This window comes from Quercus suber, unplaced genomic scaffold (assembly GCF_002906115.3).
Source record: "Quercus suber isolate HL8 unplaced genomic scaffold, Cork oak 2.0 scaffold_159, whole genome shotgun sequence".
Taxonomy (NCBI): Eukaryota; Viridiplantae; Streptophyta; class Magnoliopsida; order Fagales; family Fagaceae; genus Quercus; species Quercus suber.
The window spans coordinates 102,433-121,843 of record NW_027069620.1 but is presented as its reverse complement, the minus strand read 5'-3'; the positions used below and the strand labels follow the sequence as shown (position 1 = coordinate 121,843).

Below are 19,411 nucleotides of genomic sequence, written 5' to 3'. Positions count from 1 at the left end.
TCATTGTTTGGCTTTCTCAAGTATTCCTCAGAGAAAACATCAATTACCGCAGTAACAAATTTTTTCAAACTTTCTAATGTAGTAGTTTCTCCAATTCGCACATATTCATCTATCAAATCACCCGATACTCCATATGCAAGCATTCTAAGTGCAGCAGTTATCTTTTGTAATGAAGATAAACCAAGTTTGTTGGCACTATTTCTTTTTTGAACAAAGTAAGAGTCATGAGCTTCTACCTTAGATTGAATACGAAGAAAAAGAGAACGCTTCATCCGAAACCTCCTACGAAATAAAGCAGGTGGATTTACTGGTGTGGGAGCAAAATAATCCAGAAAAAGCCTCTCACGACCCGCCAAATGATTACGTTGGATAGAACGTCGACGTTTAGGTTGTGATGTTTCCATAACAAATTCTTCGATGATCTCATCTTCATCTGAGTCATCAAAAAGAAACTTGCGAACCAAATAGTTATCCATGGATGCAACCTTCAAGACAATTAGAAAGCAATTATTACTATAAATGCAAGATTAAAGCTAAATGATATAAGCCACAACAAAATGAATATAACCAATTCACGCACATTACTATAAATGCAAGATTAAAGCTAAATGATATAAGCCACAATAAAATGAATATAACCAATTCACGCACAAGTTACAACTTAAACACAATTTTGTGCTTACTCTCAAGCATTAAAAAGATAAGTAAAATAAGAAATACTATGAATGCTCATTGTTCATAGATTTATTCTAAGACCTGTCATCTCAAAACCAAACTTATGATACTAAGAATGTTCAATGAATAGAAATAATTATATCAATGCCTATCACAAGACCAAATGAAACTTAACAAAAGAAAAAAAAGATTGCACTTCAAAGTCTTTGTTAAATTGCACTTCAAGTCACAACACAAATACATACATCTAGTTTAAGATTAAAGTCAAGTGACATAAGCCACTATTGAATACATAAAATTACTACCAAAATACATAAAGGCCTACATAAGCCATTACAAAATACATTAAAGCCTAAATTACATCCAAAATGCAATCAAACTTGTCATCTCAAAACCAAACTTATGATACTAAGAATGTTCAATGAATAGAAATAATTATATCAATGCCTATCACAAGACCAAATGAAACTTAACAAAAGAAAAAAAAGATTGCACTTCAAAGTCTTTGTTAAATTGCACTTCAAGTCACAACACAAATACATACATCTAGTTTAAGATTAAAGTCAAGTGACATAAGCCACTATTGAATACATAAAATTACTACCAAAATACATAAAGGCCTACATAAGCCATTACAAAATACATTAAAGCCTAAATTACATCCAAAATGCAATCAAACCCATTAATTACGTGATTTTTTGTTTTGCCATGATTTCCTCTTGGAGTTGTTCATAAAAAGCTTTTTGCGCTTCGGTCATGCCACTTGTATCTTTCATCATGATTCTCTCCTCCTCTAACCTTTCCGTAATCTCAAATTTTTTCTTCTCAATCATGATTTTTTCCTTCTCAATCTTAAGTTTTTCATCATTTTTTTCCTTCTCAACCGCAAGTTTTTCTTTCTCAATAAACATTTTCTCCTCTTCCAATCGAGTTACATCCTCAATCAATTTCAATTTCTTGTTCAAATATTCCCCTACATCTTTTCTGGTGGCTTTGTTCTTTCGAATGGCCTTTTCCGCCTTCTTACCAATAGGTCTCTCAAAATTAGAAGAGTCACCAAGTCCGGACCCACAATCCCCTTCGCCAATAGATATTGACTCTGGAGTTAGAGGCACAGATGATCTTGATTTAGCATTGCTAGGATCGGTAAACTTTGGTTGGTCCTTTAACATGAGCCAACAATGGTCAAGAAGAAAGGGTTTCTCGTGCTTCTCTATAAACAAAGCCTTTGCATCTTTAATCTAAAAAAATTAAAAGAAATATAACATAATTAATATCTTCAAACTATTGGTGAATGGACATGTTAACACTATTGCAATATAATTTATACCTTATCTTCTTTGGTTGTACCACTTTGATGAAGTGCATTAACTTGAGCCATACACCCAGCAAACTTATTTACCCTTTCACTAGTCGTTCCCCAACGACTTAGCAAGGAGACAATAGTACGTGTAATACCGGATGTATTGTACTTCTGGAAATACTCCCAAACTTTTTTACGAAATGTATTTGATGTTTGTTCATTACTACTTACGGCATCAATACTAGTATTGAGCCATGCTGCCACTAGGAGTTTATCTTCCTCTACACTAAAGTTAGAGCCTCGTTTTCCTTTTGCAGAAGAGGCATTTTCAACTTGAGGTTGAGGTGGAGGTGGAGAATCGAAACTGACAAAGGAGTATTTTGAGCCGTTTCCAAAAATTGCGAGTCAATTTCTATATCCCCATTCATAATACCCGTAAAATATGGTAGGTCTGTACGTAACTCAGTGTCTCTACGTGACCCCATAAAATTAGAAAAAAAAATGTAAACTCCCCCCTGCACACAGAAAATTCCCAAACTTACATTTATATCAAAACTTAAAATACTTAGAATTATAACAATAGATCATGATTATGCATATCAAAACTCAAAATTTCCCTGCACACAGAAAATTCCCAAACTTACATTTATATCAAAACTCAAAACCAAACTAACAATTTCTCATTAAATTGACCATAAGAAATGTGTGCTCTGTTTCTAGTTTTGTGCAACAGGACATATCCAACAAAATCCACCCAAATCAGAGCACACCATCTTACCAAATCCATATCACAAACATTAATCATCATCATCATATCACAAAATCCATATCACAAACATTAATCATCATCATCATCACTCACACTTACCAAACCATAATCATCATCAATCTACCAAAATAATGTACCAAAATCACCAAGCCAATAATCCAAAACAACAACAAAAAATCATATATCAAAAATAAAAAACAGAGACATCCAGTGGACCAAATCAAAAACCCAAAGTGGATTGGCGGATTGGCGGATCGGCGGAAGATTATACCCAAATCAAAAAACCCAAAGCATCCACATGAAGAAGACAGAGACTGACCTGAAACGGATCGGTGGAAGAGAAGTGCATCGAGGCAGATCGGCGGCGTGGGTCTGAACTTGACGATGGCGGCGACGTTGATGATGGTTGGGCTGGCGACGTTGACAGAGTGAGCTTGAGATGAGAGATGACAGTGAAATAGAGTGAGTGAATGAGAGTGAATGAGACCGGATTTGATAAAATGAAAACAAAAAAAAAAGAAAAGAAAAAGGAAGCAAGTTGTACCGGAGTGAGGTGGACGGAAGCTTGAAGCTTGAGGTGGACGGAAGCTTGAGGTGGACGGAAGCAAGTTGTACTAGAGTGAGCTTGAGGTGGACCGGCCGGCAAATGAGAGGAGAGACGACAGTGAGCTTGAAAGGAGAGAAGCCAACAACGAGAGAGAGAGGGGCTGAGTGTTTGTACAAAAAGACTGGGAAAAGAATGGCTGAGTGTTTATGCAGAGAGTGGCTGAGTGAAATGAAATAAAAAAAAATGAGAAGTTAATACACGGCTGGGATTAAAATTTTTTTTTTTTTTTTTTTGCTCCAAGCTACAATGCACATCTATTTTTAGATGTGCACTGTAGCAATTCATCTATAAATTTTAACTTTACCTCCACAGCTGCATAAGGTTTTTTGTGTTTGTGGAGCTAAATTTTAGCATTATAGCATTTTAGCTCCACTGCTGTGGATGCTCTAAGACCACACCAATTAACAATGTCAACAAAGTTTTCCATCTGCTGCCTCAGTCTACTACTACCACCTTCCTTCTCAGACATCCCCATAATCTCATTAAAATCCCCAATAACCAACCATGGTAGAGAAGAAGTAGTATGCAAATGTTTTAGCTTTGCCCATGATTCCGGTCTCGCAATTTCTGGATTCCCATAAAATCCAGTTAGATGCCACCAACCAACCCCAGATCCACCATCCACCCATGCATCAATATGAGACTCAGAGAACGTTTGGACATGCAGTACAACATTTTCTCTCCACAACATTGCTAATCCACCACTAGAGCCATCACTCAGAACAAATAAACCATGCTTAAATCCACATTTATCACTAACCATAACCATCCACTCATCATTTGATTTTGTCTCCATTAAGAAGATAATGTTGGGATCTTCTCTTTTAACCACCTCTTTCAAGGCATTAACTGAACGGAGGTTCCCAAGCCCCACAGTTCCAGCTTAAGAGACTCATTGGGCCCGGCAGGGTTGCTCAGCAACCTCCGCCGATCTAAATTCCAATGCCAAAAGTAAACCCAACTGTTTAGACTCCACATCAATTTTAATTCTTTTCTCCTTCTCCCTTGAATCCATGTCCACCCCTGCATTACTTATGCTTCTTTTTAGTCCCTTTTTTCCTGCCAGAGGCTCCTCAGAAAAGCCAATTTGTGGTCTGCCAATTCTAACCCAAGTTCCTTTCCTCTGAGTGTCCGCAGTCTCTACTTCACGAGTTGGACTTTTTGAGCTTTGTTGGGCTTTATCTTTACTCACCAATACCAAGACTTTTTTGGACTTCCTAACTGTGGGCTTTTTAATCCAACCCGGGTTGAACAAAATATTTGAGTCCACATGTACTACAATCTGCTTAGATAGGATAAGCTCCTCCCTATTCGAGTTTTGAGACCCCGAAGCTACCTTCAGCATATCAGAACCCTTTAAATCCACTACTTTCCTATCTTGGTTCAAAAAAATCTCCGTATCATTATTGCTTGAAGTTTGAAAAACAATATTTCCGTGGATTGCCTCATCAATATCCTGAAAAGCCGCTTGAAAATCTGCTTGTGATTGAGCATGACCCGCAATTTCCGTATTCACTGTATCAGCAACTCTCCCCGCTTGTTCACCAGAAGCCGTCATCGTTTCAGCTTCATTGGCCTAGACTTCACCGGTCTTAACTTTTGTTTGTCATAATCCTGAACTTGCACCACCATTTTCCTCGACTGATTGAACTAGTTCACTCTAAGCCACGACCTGAATTGCTACTCACTGCTTGACAACATACCTTTACTTCTAAGCCAGAAAGTTCAGTCCTTGTCATCGTGGGTTAAGTGTCCACACCAATAACAGATATTAGGTAGTCTCTCATACTTAAAAGACACCCAACCCTCATTCTCATCATCAAACGCCACTCTTCTTCCTCGGCAAAGCAGTTCAGATATATCAATGGCCACTCTTACACGTAGGAAATTCCCTCCTCTCAATTCTGTCTTGTCCCTCGACTCCGTAACCGGACCAAAAGACTCTCCTAAACTAAGCGCAACCTCCATTGATAAGTGGGAATAAGGCAAATTATGAATCTGAATCCAAAACCAAACTCTGCCAAACTTAAGTTCTTTGATAGGAGATGAAGTTTTATAGCACTGGAACACTACAATGTGTCTATCAAACAACCACGGTTCCCCCATCAGTAATTTCTCAATATCCTCATCCGATTGAAACACGAAGAGAAGACAATTATTTCTAGCGTCACTAACTTCGAAATTATCCCTCGTACGCCATAAAGGTCCAAACGTCTTTGCCACTACTTCGATATTCAGTGAGTAACGAGTGAAGAACTTTGCTACTAAGATGAACCTCTAATCTTTCTTCTTCTTTTTCAAGTCAAGTTTATCACCTTCTTTCTCCGACAAAGAAAGTTTTCTCCAACTATTAGCTAAATCCTCCATGCTAAATAGTGTAGAGAAAAGATTTTTCTCCATCCTAAAAATCTTCAAGTCTCCAAGTCACCAAGTTCAATGGCCTCGAAGAAGTCTCAGATTCCCATGAGTGCTACCAAAAGCTTTGGGGGGTCAACAAGCAGCAATACTTCCACAGGTCCCATGACTCGAAACAAAGCCAAGGCAATAAGGCTCCTCACATCATAAGAAGTTGGGGAAAGGCTCATATGACCAAACTCATAAGTGCCCCAACCCAGCTAAAGACTGTCATCTCCTTGAACACTTTGAGGACAAGCAAGCATACTTCCTCTAGGGGGGAAGATTCAACATTCGCTCTAGAGGACTCAACAATAGGAAGCGAATATCACTATTCTGCATCAAATACTAGGTCGAGTACTCCTTTATAGGCAAGTTCTTCCCAAGGATCCCCCCGAGAAGTCACTTCATCTATCTTCTCAAATAATTCTTCTTGTACAATAGCTATGGCAGCCACGATGACGGAGACTGCCACCATTGATGAAAAGATTGCTGAAATGGGACATGCTATAGCTAAGCTTACCAAAACCATGGAGGAGAAGGACCTTCAAATCGCCAAGCTTATGAACAAGCTTGAGTTTCAGAATCGAGGGAAGTCTAGTAAAGGCCATTCTCACACGCATCAGCATACATCCCAAGATGCTTACACATCTTCTCCAAAGAAGGCTGGTGGTCCACAAGGGAACTCTACCTCAATTTAATCACTATCGGTCCAACAGTTACAGGACATGATAACGAACACCATTCGAGCTCAATATGGTGGGGCACCACAAAACTCTCTAATGTATTCAAAACCATACACTAAGAGGATTGACATTTTAGAGATGCCTGCGGGTTACCAAACTCCTAAGTTTCAACAGTTCGATGGGAAAGGGAATCCTAAGCAACATATTGCACATTTCATTGAGACTTGCAATAACACTGGTACGGATGGGGACTTGCTCAAGAAGCAATTTGTGCGTACTCTTCGAGGAAATGCTTTTGATTGGTACACGGATCTTGAACCCGAGTCCATTAATAGCTGGGAGCAAATGGAAAGGGAATTCTTGAACTGTTTCTACTGTACCCGACGTACTGTAAGCGTGCTGGAATTAACCAACATGAAGCAATGGAAAGATGAACTAGTGGTAGACTACATCAATCGTTGGCGCTCATTGAGTCTCGAATGCAAAGATCGCCTTTCTAAGTCTTCAGGAGTGGCGATATGCATCCAAGGTATGCACCGGGGGTTGCTTTACATCCTCCAAGGAATCAAACCTCACACCTTTGAGGAGCCTGCTACCTGAGCCCATGACATGGAGCTTAGTCTGTCTAGCCATGGAGAAAAGGGCTTACCTGTTGACCAGCAGCATTAAGAGAAGAAAGATACGAGGAAGGGGGATAAGTCTTCCAAATCCATGGTTAAGGAATCTATGGCCATTGTTGTGGAGTCGATGAAGATCTCCAGTAAAGAGAATAAGAGAATGGAGAAAAGGGCCGGTCCAATGCAAGAGTGGGAGAAGGGTCGATTGACTTTGAAGGAGATGGAAGAAAAGACGTATCCATTTTCAGATACCGACGTTCAAGGCATGCTCGAGGACTTATTAGAGAAGAATGTGATCAAGATTCCAGAATGCAAGTGTCCAGATGATGTAGGACACAATTTACTATTTAATTATTGTAATTTATTATTTTTGGTATTTTTATGTAAAAAAACGTTATTTTAGGTTTAGGTGATTTATTTCCTTATTTTTAGGTGCATTTAATGCTTTTTAAGTCAAATTTAGTTCCTATTATGGTTAGGTATCAATTAGGAGTTATTTTAGATTATATTTTCTTATCTGTTAAGTTTTAAGGAGCCCTTAAATAGGCCCCTAATTCTGTAAATGTTTTTCATAGTTTATTATCAATAAAAATTCAGACTTATGTCTATTGTGTTCTTTGGTGAACTCCAGACCTATCACCTTGTGGATTCAAAAAACCCCTCGTGGATTCAAGGTTTACTACCCAGGAACTAACAGTTTAGTTTCTATCCATCAAAGAGAGCATCGTGTGTACTTCTCTTCAGGCTTCCGCGACATCAGTTGGTATCAAAGCCTTGACTTACCTTGGTCTGATGGCTAACCGACGAGACGGTGACCACCACGACAATGACGGCGGTAACGACGTCAACAACCCAGTCCTCACTAGGGCTGAGTTCCTTAATTTTCGTTATGAGAATCACCAATTTTGTGAAAAGAGTCAGGAAATTATAGGCAAAATCTAGCAAAAGATTGCTACTCTTCTTGCTAGGAAATCATCTTGCAACAACAATGTTCAATATATTCAAAGACGCACTCCTAACTACAAGAAAATTTCATTCTTTGATGAAGATATGTGTAGGATGGATTTTATTGACTGGCTTCTTGATTTAGACGAGTATTTTAATTTTTGGAAGATTTGTGATGAAGAAAAAGTTCGGCTTGCATCTAATAAATTAGACAATGAAGCAGAAGAATGGTGGGAAGAAATTCAAATTGATAGAAAGCAACAAGGTAAGCATCCAATTCGCTCTTGGCAAAGAATGAAAAGAGTATTAATTCATTTATGGTTTCCTAATGACTATTATGATATACTAGATTATACAAGTGTTGATTATAAATCTGTATATTCATATGAAAATCAATATGTTCACAACATGAAAGGTCAAAACCAAAATTATCACAACCAAGTCCATGTATCAAGTAAAGGAAAGAGTTTGAGGGTTGAGAAGGAGCAGCCTATTTCTGGAGAAACTTTTGAAGTGGTTAAAAAAGGTCAAGACTTGCAACAAGTTGTTGAATTGAAACTTGAAAAGAAGATTGAGTTGATTGTGGAAGATCACAGAAATCAAGAGATAGTAATTATTGAGAATATTGTGGAAGATCCACTTGGGGTCAAAGGTGAGGATGAGTCCATCACCCACAACACCCAGGTTCCGGTTGATTTATTGAAGACGACTACACAATATGTTGATTTTCTTGGAGTAGAAAATTTAATTTCATTATCAACCCATTTTTGATTGATGTTGCAAATAAATTAAAAGTAGATGAGAAAAAATTTTATGCTACATTTTATGAAGAATTCAAGTTTCAGAGCCTAATCAAGTTATTAAAGCATTCGAAGTATTTGTTTATTTGGAGTGGAAGATTTCAGATTTCAAAGAAGAACTCGAGGACGAGTTTGTTTCAAGTGGAGGGGTCTGATGTAGGACACAATTTACTATTTAATTATTGTAATTTATTATTTTTGGTATTTTTATGTAAAAAAACGTTATTTTAGGTTTAGGTGATTTATTTCCTTGTTTTTATGTGCATTTAATGCAATTTTAGGTCAAATTTGGTTCCTGTTATGGTTAGGTATCAATTAAGAGTTATTTTAGATTATATTTTTTTGTCTGTTAAGTTTTAAGGAGCCCTTAAATAGGCCCCTAATTCTATGAAAGTTTTTCATAGTTTATTATCAATAAAAATTCAGACTTGTGTCTATTGTGTTCTCTAGTGGATTCCAAACCTATCACCTTGTGGATTCAAGGAACCCCTTGTGGATTCGAGGTTTACTACCCAAGAACTAACAGTTTAGTTTCTATCCATCAAAGAGAGCATCGTGTGTGTTTCTTTTCAAGCTTTCGCAACATCACCAGAGGAAATGGGGTATACCAACGACCCCAAATACAGCGTATACCATCAAGTTATAAGTCACCCTGTGGAAAAATGTTTTGTTTTGAAGACCTTATCTTAAGGCTTGCAAAGGAGGGTAAAATTATCTTAGACCTATGTATGTTTTTAGACCCCTTAAAACACAACTAGATTAACCTAGTAAATTAGCCAAGTAATTACATAGTCCAAATTTCAAATCTAGGTTAACACAATCATAAAATCATATCATGCATAGCAGCGAAAAAATAAATAACACAATGATATGATCACCCAAGAAAACCAAACCGGTAAAAAACTTGGAGAGGATTTAACCTAGCTATCCTCAATGTAAACTTGAATCCACTATAGAAAGAATTGAAGTTTTACAATAGAATTTAGACCACTAACATTCTATTGCTACCTGCCAGTAGAAACTTACTAATACGACCACGTACATGCTCCAAGACCACAGACTCCTTCTTTCTTAGATTCTCCAGCAAGTACAAGCACCCCCGCTTACGTATCTTTAAGCTCCTTAGTGCAACAATTAAATGATCATCAAGTTCTTGAAGAAATCTCCTCCTTGATAATCCTAAGCTTGTGTGAAGGAAAACTCCTCACAAATCTCACAAGAGATTCACATAAACAGCAATATGAGCAACCTCTAAAACGTGGCTAGGGTTTGCCTTATATACCTAGGGCAAAAACATAAAACCCTAAACGTTTTAAGAGTTAGGGCTGAGTTGGAATTATGCAGTAAAAACGAATTCTGCCCGATTTTCGATTGATCAAGCCTAAGCTTCGATTAATCGAGCCAGGCCGAAATGCATAGTGAATTTTGCATCAGCTCAATTCCAACTTTACATAAAAGACACAACTTTGAGCAAGCCTAAACAAGACTAAACAACCTATTTTGATCATGGTTTGCCAACATTACACATTAGAGTTCTAAATACATAAATTCCTAAATCTTTAGAACCTAACAACCAAGATGAAACTGCTGAGGCAAATCATGCTACATTCGTTGTTGGATCCCCAATCTCTATAAAGTCACCAACTCCAACGGAAGTGCGAATTGGTAGGTAACGAAGAAGGTTGGACTTTTGTGACCTACAAGAGACATCGAAAACAACGTAACCCAAAAAACCATGTTCCTTACAAGAAAAGGTAACTTCGAGCAAGCGATTCAAAAGTTGCTCCCAAGGGGAAGGGAACAAATGGTCTGAAGAAACAAAGAAAAGGAGCTCGTTCGAATGAAGGCCCCCTGTCAGTCACGCTGCATGAGTTTTTCCCTAAAGGCTTTCTTATAGAGGGCCTAATGACAACCACTTACATGGTCTCTTACCATCATGCTAGTGATCAAGAAGACCTCACCGAAAAGGAGCAAAAAGTGAACCTAGAAGAAACCAGAGGAACAAAGGAAAAGGAAAGTGAAACCCGTGCCTCGGAAGAAATAGTTGCTATATGTATTCACTACCGCGACAAGATGACGTTCGCTGATGAGGATCTCCTATTGGGCTTCAAACCACACAATCGACCACTTTTTGTCTCAGGTTATACAGGGAGGGAGGGGGGGAAGTAAGCCACATCCTCATAGACGATGGGTCTGCCGTCAACATAATGCCCAAAGGAACAATGAGGCACCTAGGCATATCCATGGAAGAGTTATCCAAAAGTCAACTCGTCATCCAGGGCTTTAACCAAAAAGGAGAAAGGGCAATCGGCATGATTCGGTTAGATGTGACTACTGATGAGTTGAAAGCAAGATCTCTCTTCCATGTGATCAATTCGAAGACCTCTTATAACCTGTTGTTAGGACGACCATGGATTCATGGGAATGGTGTTGTACCTTCTACATTGCATCAATGCTTCAAGTATTGTGATGGCAAGCAAGTAAAGGTGGTGACAGCAGATTTGCAACCATTTACAGCGGCAGAATCTCACTTTGTAAATGCCAAGTTTTACTTGGACTACGACACAACCTATGATGTACCACAAGAAGAGTCTGCGGAAAAGAAGGCAAAACGTAAGGAAGGAGGCGAGCCCCTCACGAAAGGACCAAAACCTAACTCTGAAGTAAGACAGAAGTTTCGTGAAGAGGAGAAAGAGGCACCCATGGTCTTACGATATGTGCCCACGTCTAAGGTTAGAGAGGGCCGCCACCCTAACCCTAGAGAGAACTCCAATTCCCAGTGTTTAAGGTAATTGAAATTATTATGACAAAAAGCAAAACAAAAGGCAAACTTTGTGCTGAAAAAGAAGGTAAACTATGATTTAAATTTCTTACAACAAAACAACCAATTAATAATAATTGATATATCTATCAAAAATTATAATTGATATGTTTTTATTTTTAATCATTGTTTTGTTGGATTTTACTTTCAAATGTTTTTTTCTTGAATTTATAAAATTCTGTAATACATTATGTATTATAAATATTATTAAGAGAAAATTTGGATTTTGATGTGACTTTTTTCCCCTCTCTTTTTGGATTGAATTGTGGTTTTGTTGGGTTTTAGGTCCTAAAAATGTTTGTTTCATCTTTTTTTTTTCTTTCTTTTCATTGATTTAAAAATATTTTAGATACATTTTCAGTGTTTTACATATTAAGGAGAAATATATTTTGTTGGGTTTTAGCATATTTTGATGATGAACAAAATTTTTTAAATACATGTTATATAGGAATGGATATATTTTCCTACTTTACCGTTTAACTTCTTGAGAAAGATTTTTTTTTTTTTTTTTTTTTTTTTTTTTTATATATATCTTATATTAAACTTTCTTGTGCATCATGTAGGTAAGTTTAGATCTAAAATGCAAGCATATATCTTATTCTCAATTTCTTTTGTTACTTGATTTCAATCTAAACACATGATCATAGTTTTTTTTTTTTTTTTTTTTTTTTTTTTTTTTTCATAGCAACCCATCCACCTCCCCAATCATACTGCTTGAAAGAAAGAAAAAATCATTAATTTCAAAATAATTGATATATATTTATTAGGGTAGACTTTAAAATAAAAATAATGATGTTACATTTGTCCCTACGTTCATGTATTTCCAGAAATAAGATTATTTGAGATACTTTGGTAAATTGAACTGAGCTATAGATGAGATTATGCCGAACCCTATAAACATCCATTACTAAATTTTAAAAAGAATATTAACATATTAAGGTTATGGTTTTAATGTAGGAGATCAATTGCCCAATAGGAATCAAAACTAAATACACTATAATTAACACACCTCAATCATTGTGAAGAAAAACCTTGCAATACTTATTGTGGAAGTCATTATTGAGATTTCAATGCCCATTCTAATTTGTATAATTCATCCAATGACAATATATCTAGGATCTTGAGCAACGACAATAGTGAGGACACCCACAACATAGAAAAACAAAACTAGAACAAATTATTGACATTTTCCATACAAGTATATCATTCAACTAAATATCCAACAAAGCACCAAATATGGCTCCTACTAGCATTGCGGTTATGAACAATTTTTGAAGCCATTGATGCATGTCAATTGTTGGAAAATATTGGCACATGTAAAATAACACTATTAAGATTATATCTATAATCATGAAATATGTGTAATCTATAATCATGAGATTATGCCTAAAATCATGGAATATGTTGAAACATATGTTTGATCTGAAATTAATTCTTCTAAACTCTACTCCTTATAATTTTTTGTCTATCATATGAGAAAGGGAAAAATTTTAAGAATCAAATTTTGGTATTAAAATATTGATTACCTTAAAAAAAGATTGTTATTTATATTTTTATTAACATGTTTATATAGTAAGTGAAAAATCTTACTCCAAATTTGAAAGATCGGGTTTAATGACATCTCTTCCTTTGCATTATGAGTTGCTATGATTAATTTGATATACTGCTCCTACCCAATCATACTGCATGAAAGAAAGGAAAATTATTTAACTTTAAAGATATTGGTATAGATGCATTATGGTAGAGTTTTAAATGAAAAGAATGATAGTACAATGCTCCTTACATTAATGTGTTGCAAAAAAGATGATTATTTGAAATACTTTATTAAAATTAATTGTGCTACATATGGGATTATGCTAAACCCAAACATCCACTCTGCGTACCAGGAAGCTGCAAGGGAATTAATTTAATATTTCATAAAAAACTGCATGCCTATATTGTAGAACATCATAGTAAGATTACATAATTAAAAAATGTGGATATTTATAATCATAAATATAGAGGATTAGGTGGAACAGTAGCTACTGTGGTAAAATGGAGTGCAAATTTTCTTGTGACGGTAACTTTCTTAGCAATCATGAAGCAAATAGAAGATTTGAGAATATTTTTCCCTTTGCGTGACAATGCTTGTTTGGCTTTAGTGATCAAGTTTGTGGTCCTAGAAATTAACAATTTTCCTCTCGTGGAAATGGATAAGGTAAATAGTTAAGGTCAGCTCAAACGTACTAGAGAAAAGATTGTAGACTATATGGGTGTTTTTTTGATTTACTATGAGAGAAAGTAATTGGGATAAGGTGCACTCTCCCCTACTAGTCGCTTTGGATCATTCTTTTGATGGGCTTTCAACAGTTTAAATGAATTCTTTCAATTTTTAATTTTATTATGTTCAACTTTATGTATTTCACATTTTTTTTTTTTTGAAACCATATGTTTGATTACAAATTAATTTTTCTCTACTCTACTCTTAATTTTTTTTATCTATCATATGAGAGGGGAGGAAATTAAGAATTAAATTTGGTAAGGAAATAGTGTTAACCTTAAATAAATATTGTTATTTATATGCTTATTAACATATTTAGTACATGGTAGGCGAAATATTTTACTCCAAAATTGAGAGAGTGAGTTTAATGACATCTCCTCCTCTGCATTATGAGCTATTGGGATTAATTTGATATTGCTATGATTCTCTTTATGAGGACCTTCTTGTGGATATTTTGATGGCTCAAACAGCTAGAAATTTTTCTCTAATCTTACATCATTAGTTTTGGAAACATGGATGCAAATATAAATCATAAATAAAAAATTGCTCAACGTCGGCCAAATATATTTGCATCAGCAATTGTGCCTAAAATCATACAAAAATAAAAATTGCCACCCAATTGATAATTGCACCCACGCCTCCACCTATGAGTTATGACCCTAAAACCATTAACTTATTTGCCGTGGAGAAAGCTATAGGCCCATTGCTCAATGAAATTTAAATTTGCTTATTAAATCCCTCCATGCGCCCAGTTTGAATGAAGCACACATAAGAAGGAGCAATTCCCCCATAGTGATGGTGTTATTTGCCACAGAAATATCATACATAATAAGGTTCCCTTTGTGAAGTGTTTCATGCTTGGTGCTACGATTACATAACAGGAGGAAAGAGTTTTTTTTTATGCAATGGAAGTCACAAATCCCGAATGGGTAAGGCACTAGAACATCCCCAGATTCCCCACATCTTTCAAAGCAACCAGGTTTTCCAACTGAGCTTGGCACTGCCACCAATCCCCCTATGTAAGGGCATAGGAATAAGACCCACAATTTTCCTTGATGCATTATCATCTTCTTTTCTTCGAAGTCTCTTCTTCTTTTCTTCTTTTCTTTTTCTTTTCTTTTTTTTTTTTTTTCTTTTTTTTTTTTTTTTTTTGGGGAAGCTAATGTTCTTATTGCCTCGCTTCCTTCTCTTTCACGATGGAGGTTCCTAACTGCATTCAAACATAGACACAATCAAAACATTTTAATCATTTATATTTTTTCAGTATTTTAGTGTTGTAAAACAAAATTCAATTAATTCCACACCTACTTTCCCTAATAATTGTGGAATGTTAGAAATCAGTTATAATTGTAAAACAGGAGTACTACATCCACAACATTTTCACAACAAGTCAAACTAATCATAGGTGATAAGTTATTATTGACTCTAATTTGAATTCACGATTGAAATTATTTTTTATCCACTAGTAATTACCAATAACAACCTGCCACCTAGGATATGTTGTGAAAGTATAAAAATGTTGTGAATATAGCATTTCTCATTGTGAAATCACACCACCCCTCAAAAAGAAAAAAACATCTAGTTACAAATTACAATTAATTATAATGGTGAAATAGTAAATGTCTGACAATCATTAGTTCATTACTACTATTTAATAATAATAGCATCTATAATTTTCTATCTAACAAAAATCTCTTAAAAATTTCCCTGTCGAGGAAATGGATAAGGTAAACAGTTAAGGTTGGCTCAAATGTACAAGAGAAAATATTGTAGACTGTGAGTGTTTTTTAAATTGACTATGAGAGAAAGTAATGGGATAAGGTACACTCTCCCCTACTAGTCTCTTTGGATCATTCATTTGATGGGCTTTCAACAATTTCAACAAATTCTTTCAATTTCTCAATTTACTATGTTCAACTTTATGTATTCCACATTTGTTTTTATTTGAAACCATATGTTCGACTCCAAATTAATTTTTCTCAACCCTACTCCTTATTTTTTATCAATCATATGAGAAGGAAGTTAAAAATTAAATTTACTATGGAAAAGTGTTAACCTTAAACAATATTGTTATTTATATGTTTATTAGCATATTTAGTATATGATAAGTGGAAAATTTTACTCCAAAGTTGAGACAGTGAGTTTAATGACATCCCCTCCTCTGCATTATGAGCTATTGTGATTAATTTGATATTGCTACCATTCTTTTTATGAGAACCTTCCTATGGAAATTTTGATGGCTCAAACAACACAAAAACTTTCTCTAATCTTACATCATTAGTTTTGGAAACATAGATGCAAATATAAATCATAAAAATATATATCACAATGTCGGCCAAACATATTTGCATCACCACTTGTATCTAAAATCATACAAAAATAAAAAATTTCAACCAATTGATAATTGCACCCATGCCTCCCACCTATGACCATATACCTCGTTAGATAATACTTGGAGCTCATAATCCACAAAACAGTTCATAAGCTAGGTGAATATTAATATATGTTTATGTTTATGGGTAATGTTACACCCCAAACCCCTAAGGGTCCAAAGCATGAGAAAGACATCTCAAAGTACCTGTAGATTTTTCGTTTTTAACAATCCAATCCACAAAAATCATATCAAGTACCAACATCAAGAATTATCATAATAATTCCATTGAATATATTCTCAAAGTAAGTTAGATCTCTAAAGTAAGTTAGATCTCTAAGCAATAATTACAAGGACCTTTGGCCACAAAAGAATAGAGGTCTGAATAATTAATTACATATCATTAGTTTGTCCCATCAGTGAGAATAACGTCACAACCACTATAACATACAAAAGAATGAGTCAAGCCTATTCTAAGATGTACATTATCTAATATCTCCATTACAAAAGTTCATCATCCATCAGTAGTTAGTCTAATTACTGTTAGCCACCAAAAAGAGCTATCTCAAAAGATTGTTGCCTACTCTGAAAAGTTTATAAATAATGGAATGAGACAAAGCCCAGTAAGTAGCATAATTAATAGGGGTGGGGAAATGCAAGTTTCATCTTCAATAATAATAATATGACAAAAATGATTAAATAATGAAACACAAAGTTTCTCAAAGTAAATAGCTTGAAACCATATACTATAATCTGTGAGCACTAATAATATAATTCCAAAGCCATAAAATCTAACATATGGTAATTTATCTCAAATATACCACACTACCACATAGACCGATCAGGGGATCCACCCATTCACAACTGGCATGATATTGTCCTCTCTGGTATGCAGACTCTTAGCCCATGGACAGCAGCCACACCCATACCCTCAAGGTTTTACTCTCTCCCCATGGGCAGCAAAGAGAGCACGTCAAATAGGACCTCTCTTGTATGTGGTCTCTTGGCCCCATGGGCAGCAGCTTCACCCACACACAACTAAGGAACCTCTTCCCCCATGGGCAGTAGGGAAGAACACGTCATCCAAAGTGAAAAGGTACTAACCTAGATTTGATTTCGTTGTCACAAAGACTAGGGAAACCAAATCGGGTGATGATCGGGAAATCACACATGACATGGTGTTAAAACCACATAAGCTCACAGGTTACATTATTTTGAAACACATAGTTCATATTCAGGTAGTTTCAGAAAAACCTTAAATAATCTAACTTCTACAAAGTTTGTAAGATTTTCAACTTCGTTCTTGTCAAGAGATTTTCTATCAATTTCCCAAATAATACAAGACAAGATAAGCATCTTTAAATTTTTCAATATACCATAAAATCAATGATTTTCTTATCAAAGATTAAATAAAAGATGCTCATTTTTTCATATCAACAATTCATGCATTTCCCCGAATGCAATACCAAAATGATGTATTTTCATATATAATCATATATATATATATTAAGGTCACGACACAATAGTTTTTAGGAAAAATATATTTCCCATAGGTAGTTTCCAAAAGCATGTCTAACCCAAAAATAACATTCATGCAAAATGGTTATTTTTCAAAAATCCCACTAAAAAGCTACTTACCTCGCAACCGTAAAATCCTAATTCCCCAAGCTCCAAGGAAATTAGCTAGAATCTAAACAATATCAAGTAAACCTATCACAATAAGCATAGAGCTTGAAATTGCATCTAGTTACAATTTAGGAATTGCCAAAAGAGCACTTAATTAGGCAAGCCTAGTATTTAACCTCATCAATAATAATATATACCACTTCCAAAGTTTCTCAACAAATTAATTCACAAGGCAAACACTCCAATTTATAAAGTTAGCCCATTTAATATCATCTCCAACATCATGACTAGTTTCCATAAAATTTACACTACATCGATAAGAGAACCATGAAAGCAAAATCAAAATATCCTCTATGACAAGAAATTTAGAACTTCAACTAACTCCAAATAAACCCAATGGCAGTGGAAAAATTAGATTTACCAACCATCACATGTTATAACTCAAAACCCCTATTTTCCACCATAATAAACCTTAAGTAGTCATCATAAGCAGAAACCACATACCCACTCATCAAATAATTCCACCAATACAAAACCCATACATACAAACACATAAATATCACTTCCAATGCTCATAAATCACATGGGTATCATTATTAAAACTTAGATAAAAATAATCTCAAGCAAAAGTATAAAACCCACCAAAAAGATTAGAAATTTTTACCTCAAAAAAGGATGTGAAGGTGTTTGTGGGTTCCCAAGAATTTTTCGGTGATCTTGCCAGAAAATGATAGTGGAAATGGTGGTGGTGGTGGTGTGGAAGTGCCAGTAGAGAGGATGAGAGTAGATAGGAGCGTATGAGAGAAAACACAAAAAAAAAAAAAAAAAAAAAAAAAAAAAGGGAAGAGTGAGCCGACCAAAGAAGAGATAAGATGGAGTGAATTGTGTGATGGGTCATGGGGTTAGGTGGGGAACGTGGGAACCCAAAAATTTGATCTTGACTTTTCCTTTTTTTTTTCTTTTTTTTTTTTAAATTGACGGGACGTTACAAGTAAGACTCATTGAACCTCTCTTCCTCATAGTCAAAACCAAGATAAAAATTGAATCTTTTTCATTATTCATTATGCTATGAAATGACTCACTATTCACTCGGTTTTGGGCCATAATCATTATGTAGGAAAGATGGCCGAGTGGTTGAAGGCATAGCATTGGAACTGCTACGTAGGCTTTTGTTTATCAAGGGTTCGAATCCCTATCTTTCCATACCTTTCAACTAATTCACCGATCTTATTAACAGCAATGGATCAAAGCAAATAACAATTAATACCATTATTTCTTGGATCAAGCACCATATTAACTAATATATATGTCCAATAATACTCATTGACACCACCACGCACTCTTGACGCAATGATCACTCAACAAGTATTAAATGCTTGTGGAATGTGGAAAGCAAGGGTCAGGATTCAAGTATTCAGGAGAGAGTTTCACATACATATACACTTAAATTAAGTTAGAGTAGAATTTTCATCTTGTATAAAAATAAAAATAAAACAAATAAAATAAATTAATAATAATACTCATTGATAAATCCATA

The 19,411-nt window shown here is 35.3% G+C and overlaps 1 long non-coding RNA gene across 1 annotated transcript; it reads right to left on the bottom strand.

Moving 5' to 3' along the window:
• Positions 1-14,415: 14,415 nt before the first annotated feature.
• LOC136069262 (uncharacterized) lies at positions 14,416-18,708 on the bottom strand. Its single transcript, XR_010630492.1, has 2 exons — positions 17,887-18,708; positions 14,416-16,833 (listed from the first exon to the last, which is right to left on the bottom strand). It is a non-coding gene; the product is annotated as an uncharacterized LOC136069262 (long non-coding RNA).
• Between the last annotated feature and the right edge of the window lie 703 nt (positions 18,709-19,411).